The following is an 11,455-nucleotide window of genomic DNA, read 5'->3' as shown; positions in this document are numbered from 1 at the left end:
AATTCTTGCTCTATGGATTGGTGCATTATCATCATGAAAGATGGCATCCCCCTCTGGAAACAATTCTTAAACCATAGGATGAATTTGGTCGGACAAAATTCCTAAATAGTGATGGCTGTTAATTCTTCCATGAAGGGAAACCAGTGGCCTGGGAGATTTCCAATAAATAGCACCCCAGATTATCACTGAACCCCTGCCATGTTTGACGGTTGGGAGAAGGCAGTCTGGATGAAATGATTCTTTTGGCTGTCTCTTAACGTAAACATGGCCGGAGGTTGGAAAAATGGTAAACACTGATTCGACAGAGAAAATCATATTTTGCCACTGCTCGAGGGGACCATTTCTGGTGGTTTCTAGACCACTCTAAAGGCTTTGAAACATTTGTCTTTGAGAGCAGAGGTTTTCTAATTGCAGCTCTTTCATGGAATCCAGATTTGTGAAGCTCCCTTCGAACAGTTTTTGCGGGTTCTGTACGTGTCTATTGAGCTCTGCAGTGATTTTAAGAGCTGTGGTCTTGCGATCCGCTCTAACAATTTTTTAGAGTCCGACGGTCTCTCTCAGACAACTTCGACTTTCAACCAGACCTGTGCTGTGGCTGAGGACATTTCCTCTCTTCAAAAGCAGTCATTACTTTTGAGACATTCCCTCTTGAAACGCCAAACATTCGGGCACTTTCTGTAACACTAGCACCTGCCATTCGAGCACCAATAATTTGGCCTCTTTGAAAGTCTGAGAGGTCTGCCATTTCTAGAAGGTTATAACCAATTTCCTTAAATTTCTTTACAGAAAAAAGGTAGTTTAAAAAAACATATCAAATAACATAATTAAAAAAACATTAAAATATGTCAAGTTAGATTGATTTGAACATGTTCAAACATGATGATGCCAAAAAGTCAAGTGATTCCATTTTTTTGTCCACCCTGTATATACCGCATCATAGCGCATATCTTTAGCATCCCTAACAAAACATCCCAGAAACTTCTCTTTTCCTACATCCAAGAAGCATGTAGCAATTGATAAAGGAGAATATTTGTAGTTGAGGGTTGAAATGACTTCAACTTCTGAAAGCAATACCGTGCCCATTGGTTAGTTGTCCTCACTGTTAGGAAATTTCTCCTTAATTCCAGAATGCTTCTCTCTTTGAGTAGTTTCTATTCATTGTTTCTTGTGCTGCCTTCTGGTGATTTTGGTGGATACCCAAGTAGAGGCAGTTTCCAATTGGAGATTGCAAGCTGAAGTTGGACCAAAGTATCCTTTTTATTTCCATAGCTCTACCATTGTTTAGGAACTACTGTATTTTTCAGAATATAAGGCGCACCTTCCCTCCCAAAAAAGAGGGTGGAAGTGTCAACGGGTCTTATTTATTTATTATTTATTTATTTGGAATTATATGCCGCCACTCTCCGAAGACTCAGGGAGGCTTACAACACATAAAAAGAAGAACAATACAATGTAATTGTCTATATCCAATTAATTAAAAAAACTAAATGTACTCATCTATAAAACCCAATATTATTTAAAAAGATCAATGATACCCACTCAAACAACAACCAATCCTAACATCGGCCATAGGGCTAGAGTCTAATCACCCCAAGCCTTGAGGCATAAATGAGTCAAGATTCTTGTGGAAGGAGAGGAGGGTAGGGGCAGCACGAATCTCGGGGGGAAGCTGATTCCAGAGGGCCGGAGCCCCCACAGAGAAGGCTCTTCCCCTAAGCCCCACCAAGTGACATTGTCTAGTTGATGGGACCTGCAGAAGGCCAACTGTGGTACCTAACCGGTCGCTGGGATTCATGCGAGTAGAACACAGCCATTATACACCGAAAACAGCCATTTTTGGTTTCTGAAAGCCCCGCTCCCGCATCCCACTTTTGCAAAAATACTGGCCCGTTCTTTGCAAAAATGAGGTGGGCAGAAGGCCTGGGAAGCCTGGACAAAGTGGCTGAAGGGAGGCAAAACCACTCCCGTTTTTGTAAAAAATGGGCAAAAAAATGAGCCATTTTTCACAAAAAATGCCTTTTTAGAAACATAGAAACATAGAAGTCTGACGGCAGAAAAAGACCTCATGGTCCATCTAGTCTGCCCTTATACTATTTTCTGTATTTTATCTTAGGATGGATATATGTTTATCCCAGGCCATGTTTAAATTCAGTTACTGTGGATTTATCTACCACGTCTGCTGGAAGTTTGTTCCAAGGATCTACTCTTTCAGTAAAATAATATTTTCTCATGTTGCTTTTGATCTTTCCCCCAACTAACTTCAGATTGTGTCCCCTTGTTCTTGTGTTCACTTTCCTATTAAAAACACTTCCCTCCTGGACCTTATTTAACCCTTTAATATATTTAAATGTTTCGATCATGTCCCCCCTTTTCCTTCTGTCCTCCAGACTATACAGATTGACTTCATTAAGTCTTTCCTGATACGTTTTATGCTTAAGACCTACCATTCTTGTAGCCCGTCTTTGGACCCATTCAATTTTGTCAATATCTTTTTGTAGGTGAGGTCTCCAGAACTGAACACAGTATTCCAAATGTGGTCTCACCAGCGCTCTATATAGCAGGATCATAATCTCCCTCTTCCTGCTTGTTATACCTCTAGCTATGCAGCCAAGCATCCTACTTGCTTTCCCTACCGCCTGACTGCACTGTTCACCCATTTGAGACTGTCAGAAATCACTACCCCAAAATCCTTTTCTTCTGAAGTATTTGCTAACATAGAACTGCCAATACAATGCTCAGATTGAGGATTCCTTTTCCCCAAGTGCATTATTTTACATTTGGAAACATTAAACTGCAGTTTCCATTGCTTTGACCATTTTGTCTTTCCCCAGCTCCTAGGACCTCTGCAGACTTCCCAGACCCTCTACTCACCCCAGTTTTGCAGAAAAATGGGCCACTTCTGCAAAAAGTAGGGAAAATATAGCAGCGTTGGTGCACCAAGTTCAACAGATCCAACAGGTCTCCTTTCCCATCTGTTAGGGAAGTTCCTCTCCTGCATAGACATTGTACCTTGGGCGTGGCTACCTTTCAGAAGCACTCAGTGGTGTCTCTTTCACTACCAGCCTTGATCCCTCTACCTATAAAGGTCTGGCACTCCCTAACATGGTAGCTATCTCTAGCCTTGCAGAGGGGTTGCCTGTTCAGAGAGCCAGATAGAGTGACCATCAAGATGGAGGCCAGCCTATGGGATGGGGAGCACATATATCCTAATCCCCCCAGAGATTAGGACTGCCCCCACCCTGCTTGCCTAAAAACCCACCTATGTCACCAGGCATGGGGAAACTGATACATTGGGCAATTAATTTTGCCATAGGGCCGCATGAGAAATTGGGATGGTTTTAGAGGGCCGGACTAATATAATTAACTCAGTTTACCCAATACTGTATATTATTAGGTAGAACTGAATTAATTATATTATAATTATATATTATATTATATATTATATAATTATATATTATATCTTGAACACTCGGTTCTTATCTAGAAAGGTTGGACCGACCTCTGCAGGGTGGTCACAGACGGCAGGCGGGCCGCATCCGGCCCTCGGGCCACATCTTGCCCAGGTCTGCCTTAGTTACTATGTTTTTTTTATGTATGGGTCGTTAGGTTGTGTGACTGTTTTTATAAGAAGGGTTTTTAATTAGTTTTAACATTAGATTTGTACATTGTGTTTTGCTGTTGTGTCCTCGGAGAGGGGCAGCATACAAATCTAATAAATTATTATTATTTATTATTATTATTATCTTCCCAGATGGCCCAGGGCCGCTGGTCACCATCAGAGGTTACAAATCCCAATATCAACTTCTTGGAGCTGCATGTAGTACACCCCACCTTATGACACTTTCAACATTTGGTGACAGGTCGCCAGGTGCTCATCTTGATGGACAGTGTAGCAACTCGTTCCCACATAAACCAACAAGGGGGTATGAGATCCAGAGGCAGAATTGATAGGCCATTTGGCAGAGCAACACCTTGAGTCTATTTGTGCAGAACACATATCGGCGGTATCCAATGTGCAGGCTGACTGGTTGACCCTTTCCACAGTGGGCCCAGTAGAGTGGTGCCTGCACCTGTGCCTCTTCAGGGATTTATCACAGAAATTCGGAGAACCGGTTCTGGATCTGTTTGCAACCCATCTCAACACCCACCTCCCATGTTTCTTCTCTCACTTCCCGTCACCTGGGGCAGAGAGAGTCAACGCATTACGCAGTCCATGGCCGAGGGGTCTACTATATGCCTTCTCCCCACCCTGCTCATCTCAAAGGTGGTGCAGAAGATGATACTAGAAGAAGCAGAAATATTAGTCGCTCCACACTGGCCCTGTCGACCCTGGTTTGCAGACTTAGTGGAGCTCTCAGTATTTATTTATTTTATTTTATTTATTGGATTTGTATGCCGCCCCTCTCCGCAGACTCGGGGCGGCTAACAACAATGATAAAAAACAACATGTAACAATCCAATTTAATAAAACAACTAAAAACCCTTATTATAAAAACCAAACATACACACAAACATACCATATATAACTTGTAATGGCCTAGGGGAAGGAATATCCTAACTCCCCCATGCCTGGCGACAAAGGTGGGTCTTGAGTGATTTGCGAAAGACAAGGAGGGTGGGGGCCGTTCTAATCTCTGGTGGGAGTTAATTCCAGAGGGCCGGGGCCACCACAGAGAAGGCTCTTCCCCTGGGGCCCGCCAAACGACATTGTTTGGTCGACGGGACCTGGAGAAGGCCAACTCTGTGGGACCTTATCGGCTGCTGGGATTCGTGCGGTAGAAGGCGGTACCGGATGTATTCTGGCCCAATGCCATGTAGGGCTTTAAAGGTCATTACCAACACTTTGAATTGTGACCGGAAACTGATCGGCAGCCAGTGCAGGCCGCGGAGTGTTGCAGAAATGTGGGCGAATCTAGGAAGCCCCACGATGGCTCTCGCAGCCGCATTCTGCACGATCTGAAGTTTCCGAACACTTTTCAAAGGTAGCCCCATGTAGAGAGCGTAGTATCTTGACTATTAGCCAAGAGAGTCTTGTTCCACCCAGACCCCCAATGGTGGCACCTCACTGTTTGGCACTTGAAGGGGTCATCTTGAAGCGAGATGCTCTTCCAGACAATGTGGTCGCCACTATTCAAGCATCCAGAATATAGAGGAGAAGAATATAGTGGAGAGTATAAGGAAAATTAGGAATACAAGGGTTAGAGAAATGAGAAGGAAAATACTACATAAGTGGTATTATACACCTGTACAACTTGCGCATATTTCTAAGAATGTTAAGGCACTGTTGGCACGGATGTCAGGAGAGTGTTTTGAGAGTGTCCGGTAGTACAGAAATTTTGGAAAGAGATGCAAGATGAGATTAATAGGATGCTGAATATAAAATGGGTGATTGCAGAGGAGATGGCTCTACTAATAATGAGGAGGGATATGGGTGATTTCAGAGAAACTAAGGAAGCAACTATAGAAAGTGCCCAAGCGGTAATAGATTTAGGTTGGAAGGATGCAACAAAATGGACAATACAAAACTGGTATCGGTACATGATGGAATACATTCAATTTGAAATTATGGAAATTAAAATGAATATTATCGATGAAAATATAGTGGAAAAACTGATGGGAAGATGGGACAAGGTCAGAGGTTTTATGGCTAGTAGAATCCAAGACCGAGCCATAAAGAACATATTGGAATCACTCTACATTTTGTAAATATGTTGATGTTCCTGGTTTTAAAATAATATAAATTAGTACACCCTCATTTGGTGGAGGGATCGAGTGATTGTTGTTGGGTGGCGGGAGCACATATCACTGTGCACTGTTTTGTGTTGTGTGTATTTGTTTATATTATAAAAATCAATAAAATGTATTTTTTTAAAAAAGCATCCAGACAGGACTCCACTACTCGCATATACAATGCTACTCAGGCAGCTTACTGTTGGTTCTGTACCCGAAACCAGCTCAACCTCCTGTTGGCCTCACTTCGCCAGATACTGGCCTTCCTTCAGGCAGGGTTTGACAAAGGTTTGCTCCCAACACATTGCGAAGTCATGTTGCTACGCTTTCAACCGTATTTCACTTGGACACTTCCTTCTACCACCATCCTAGCATTCAAGGGGTTCTAAGAGGTGCGGCCAGCCTTCGACCACAGGTGATCCATTGCTATCCCACCTGGGATCCGGCCCTGGTCCTGCAAGCACTCACCGCTCAGCCAGTCGAACCACTACCGTTGATTTCACTTTGTCATTTGTCTCTCAAAAGGGCCTTTTTGGTGGCCATTGACAGATTTAGTAGATAAATTACAGTCCGCGTGGACTATAATAAATCAAACCTGAGAGTCGATGGATTAAAGTAGAAAATCAGCTTTCAAATGAAGTTACTTTTATTATGAAAATAAGAAAATATAGCTAATGCCTATCAGAGGCATCTTCTATGTGTGCTACATCGTTGAAGACAAAAGAGAAAGAGAGTTTTAAAATGGAGATTTTCAAGAAGGAGGAAATGATGCATGTATCATGTGGCAGGATTTTACATCATAATGAGGTGGAGCTTATACAATACACACTGTTAACTATTTAATTACTGAATGACTTAGAATGTCTCTGGGGCTGTCAATATTCAGCGTGACAGCCATAACATCAGCCCAGAGAGTGTCGGAACTGACAGCACTCTCAGTTCAACAGGATCTATGCCATTTCCATCATCAGGACAGGGTTGTCCTAGGTCTAGATCCTGCCTGTTCAACGAAAGCGAACACATGGTTCCACAGAGTACAAGAGGTTGACTTTCTTGACTTTTGTGCTCAGCCCACTCAACAACTAGAACCCAGTTGGCAAAAACTGGATGTTTGTAGAGCCCTTGAAATTTACATTCTCAGATCTCGTCACAAACATTGAGCCATTGGATTAAAGCATGTACAGTATCACCAAGGCGTACGGGAGCCAGGATAGACCTGTTTCCAAGAGGATTACTGCACCCATAGTGTGGCAACCTCGGCAGCATGGCCTATGCAGGTGTCAGTTGAGGACATCTGTAAAGCAGCTGTGTGATCTTCTCCTCCCACGTTTGTGAAACATTATCATTTGGACTCTTTCACATTGGCAGAGGCGTACTTCAGCAGAAGGGTTCTTCAGAGGGTTGCTGACACCCCTGCTCCCCTGGTCCGGGCTTCTCCTGCCCTAGACCAGTGATTTTCAACCTTTTTTGAGCTGCGGCACATTTTTTACATATACAAAATAATGGGGCATCTTGAGCGGGGGGGGAGTGGGGGGGCTAAAAAAAGTTTGGACAAAAAAATTCTCTCTCTCTCTCTTCCTCCCTTTCGCTCTATTTCTCTCCCTCTTTCTCTCTCTTCCTTCCTTCCTTTCTCTCTCCATCCCCCTTTCTCTCTCTTCCTTCCTCTCTTCCTTCCTCTCTTTCTCTCCCTGCTTCCCTGCCTCTCTTTCTCTCTCTCTGTTGCTTTCTTTCTCTTTCTTTCTCTCTCTCTCTGTTGCTTTCTTTCTCTCTCTCTCTCTCTCTCTCTTTCTCTTTCTTTCTTTCTCTCTCTCTCTTGCTTTCTTTCTCTTTCTTTCTCTATCTCTCTTTCTCTCTCTTGCTGAGCTTCGCGGCACACCTGACCATGTCTCACGGCACACTAGTGTGCCACGGCACACTGGTTGAAAAACACTGCCCTAGACAACTGAGCTTGGGTATATCCCATGTTGGACTCTTCTAAGCAGCGCACTGGAGAAGGAGAAGACTTACCTGAACGGTCATCTCTGTGTGCTGCATGGAGAGTCCAAATCCACCCTGACTGATCAGGCCCAGGGTCGCAGCCATTCCTAACGATCTCAGAATTAATTAAATTCCTTCTTTGTGCCTTCATTTAAAACTGGTCAAATGGGCAACTAGAATGTGTATTTCAAACAAATTAAATTCAGTCCCTACCAATCAGACTAGAGCAGGGATAGGCAAAGTTGGCTCTTCTATGACTCATGGACTTCAACTCCCAGAATTCCTGAGTCAATCATGCGACTGTTAGCGACTACTTCACCTTTAACAACAACAACACAAGAGCATGCAATAGATACAAACTAAATGTAAATTGCTCCAAGCTAGACTGCAGAAAATACCATTTCAGCAATAGAGTGGTCAATGCCTGGAATTCACTACCGGACTCTGTTGTTTCTTCCCCCAATCCCAAAATCTTCAACCTTACATTATCTACAATAGACCTCTCCCCTTTTCTAAGAGGTCTGTAAGGGGCGTGCATAACCGTTCCTACCGTTCCTATCCTAATGTCTTTTTTATCTTTTCTCTATCTACTTTATACTTATATTATGTTAAACATATTACAATACAATACTATATTTGTATGATAAAATAATTAAATAAACAAACAGTGTGACATGTTTTAGATGAAACAGTCACAAGGCTGAAACCTGCACCGCTTTCCTTTGCCACTTGGGGTCACCATTCTCTTGAGGATATATCTATTTTTTTAAAAACTATGACACACAAGTCCTTCAACAAAAGAGAATATTCTCAGGTCAAACCAAACGCCAATGGTTTGTGCCCCCCACCCCACCCCTATTGCTTAACAACTTTTCTGTAAACTGCAGAGCTCATGCCCATTAGAAAGGTTAATTCTGGGGTTTTCCCAAAGTCTTGTTTTCGCTGCTCTTTGATGAAAGGAACATTGCTCAATGTATTTGAAACTTGTGAATCCCCTGTTGACATCATTCCTATAAGCAGGGCCGATATGTTATGTGTCCTATAAAAGGTAACTATTTTTTTTAAACACAGTAGAAGACAAGAGTCATGCAGATGGAAATAAATATATAAATAACTTCTCTTGCTAATGAATAGGAAGGCTCTCCATTTCCTGATCATATACAGTATTATTGATTATTACATAGATGTGATTTAATCTCAAAAGGAAGGAATGGATGAGACGGATGATTTTTGAAACAGGAGATATAGTGTTCCTGCAATTGTGGTCCTCGACTTATGACTACAATTGATCCTGTCGACTAAACCAGTGTTTTCCGACCTTGGCAACTTGAAGATATCTGGACTTCAACTCCCAGAATTCCCCAGCCAGCATTCACTGGCTGGGAATTCTGGAAGTTGAAGTCCAAATATCTTCAAGTTGCCCAGGTTGGGAAACACTGGACTATAAACAATGTAGGTTGGTGGGACCGCAGGGGAGGGCCTTTTCTGTTGCCGCCCCAACTCCCCCTCAATATTCGCACTGCTCCCACTATACTGGCTTTTTGAAAAGCTGTTAAAACCTGACTTTGCTGACAGGCTTGGGGACCGTGAATATTAACACCAGACGCGCCTGAATTATGTTTGCTAGTATGGATGTTTGTTAGATTGTTTTGGGGGCAGGGTTATAATTTGGGCTTGTTACGGTTTTGGGGTCAAGTGAATCACTGCAAGTCGTTAAGTTAGTACGTGCACCTGGCTTCCCCATTGACTTTGCTGGTCAGAAGGTCGCAAAAGAGGGTTGCATGATCCCAGGATGCTGTGACCATCGTAAGTATGAGTCAGTTTTGATCACGTAACTATATAGGGATACTGCAATGATTGTGGGTGTGAAAAATGGTCATAGGTCACATTTTTCAATGCCGTTGTAACTTTAAACGGTCATTAAATGAACAATTGTTAAGTCAAAGATCTACCTCAGGAGATGGGTTCCTACCAGTCTTAAACAGTTCTTTAGAACTGTTAGTAATTTGGCAATGATGTCACAGAACTGTTTGTCGCTGTCTCTGTGGGCGCCACCATCTTGGATTTTGCTTTTGCACATGCGCAGAAGATAATTTTTTGTTTCTGTGCATGCGCAGAAGCTATTTTTCTTAATTGCTGGGGCGCACAGCACGATCCTGAGCAAACCGGCAGCAAAAGGATCCAGAACTCACCTCTTGTCTACCTGCCTTTCATTTGAGATTCTAGAGAGCACAAAGATCTTTTGCAAGATGAAGTAGTTTCTGGATGACTTCTGGAAGAGCCTTCTCTGTGGTGGCCTCAGCCCTCTACAATCAACTGCCCCTGGAGATTAGAACCACCCCCACCCTCCTTGCCTTTCATAAATTACTAAAGACCCACTTATGTTGCCAGGCATGGGGGAACTGAGATATCCCCCAGGCTTATACAGTTTACGCATGGTATGATTGTGTTGTATGGCTCCAATGTTGGGTTTTAGAATGTTTTTAATATTAGATTTGTTACACTGTCACTTCCGGTTTGCCTGTTGGGAGGTTTTTGCACTCTGAGGCTTCAGGGAAGCTTCCCTGAAGCCTCTAGAGGGCGAAATGGCCTTCCCCAAGGCTGAAAATCATGTAGCTAGTGTGCACATGTGCGCTGGAGGTGGCATAGGTCAATGCCTAATGTGCCCTCTGATATGGCTCTGTGTGCCACATGTGGCATGTGTGCCATAGGTTTGCCATCATGGACCTAGGCCATCTTTACGTAGAGCAACAATTCATTTTTTCAGATCCTCAGAGAGTTCATTACCATGAGGTGCCATGTTGAACTTTCAGTGATCAGTATGAGAGAGAGAGCGATAACACCAAATTTAACACCCCTGCTCCCCCTTCATATCCAAGACCTTATACTACCTACAAGCCACATGACAGCAGGGAGGGAAAACAGCTACTTGGGTCCCATTTGGACATTATCCCTTACGGGTGTACTCACTTTTATTGTCATCAGTTTAGACATTAATGACTGTATGTTGTGTTATTCTGAGGGGACAGCATATTTACAGTTATACAAGCTGTATACTCACTACATAGTGTTCTGGTTAGCTCTGGCCCAGCTCCTGCCCCAAGGACTGTGGGATGTGGGGGAGACATCCACATGCTGCAGGCCTGTTTTTGCGGAATCTGCATGATGAAGGCTCCTCTGACCAAGAAGACATGAGTGACAGGGAGGAGGAGAGTGTGGCAGACAGCTCAGAAGGAGATCAATTATCTAGCTCCCTCCTTGGATTCAGAACAAGAGTTAATGATACAGCCACACATGTGGAGAGCGATGCATAGGCAACAACAACTGAGAGATTATTATCAAAGAAAATGAAGCCACCTGTGGTTGGTGGGGGCTGTGGTAATTAGTGAGGCTGCTATAAATAGCAGCCTGTGGGTTTGACCATTGTGGAGGATTAACTGATCGTTGTGTTTCATGACGTCTTTACTGACTGACTTTTTGTGTGCTGATTTTTCCCTGCTTTGAAACTAAACCAGAGCAAAGTGTGTTTCACTTTGTGAAAGAAGGACTTTGAATTGCCTCACAGCTGCAAGCTAAGTATCACAGGACTGATAAGGGACTTGTATAAATTACCAGTTTGTTTGGAGATGAGTGCTCTTTGCTATACCAAAAGAGGGCTTAGTTTAAGTGCATTTTCATTATAAAGAACATTGTTTTGAATTTTCAAACGTGTGTGTGTCTGAAATTTGTACCTGTGAATTTTTGGGAG

This window comes from Erythrolamprus reginae, chromosome 2 (assembly GCF_031021105.1).
Source record: "Erythrolamprus reginae isolate rEryReg1 chromosome 2, rEryReg1.hap1, whole genome shotgun sequence".
In the NCBI taxonomy this organism is placed as follows: Eukaryota; Metazoa; Chordata; class Lepidosauria; order Squamata; family Dipsadidae; genus Erythrolamprus; species Erythrolamprus reginae.
Note: the sequence above shows the minus strand (reverse complement) of the source record.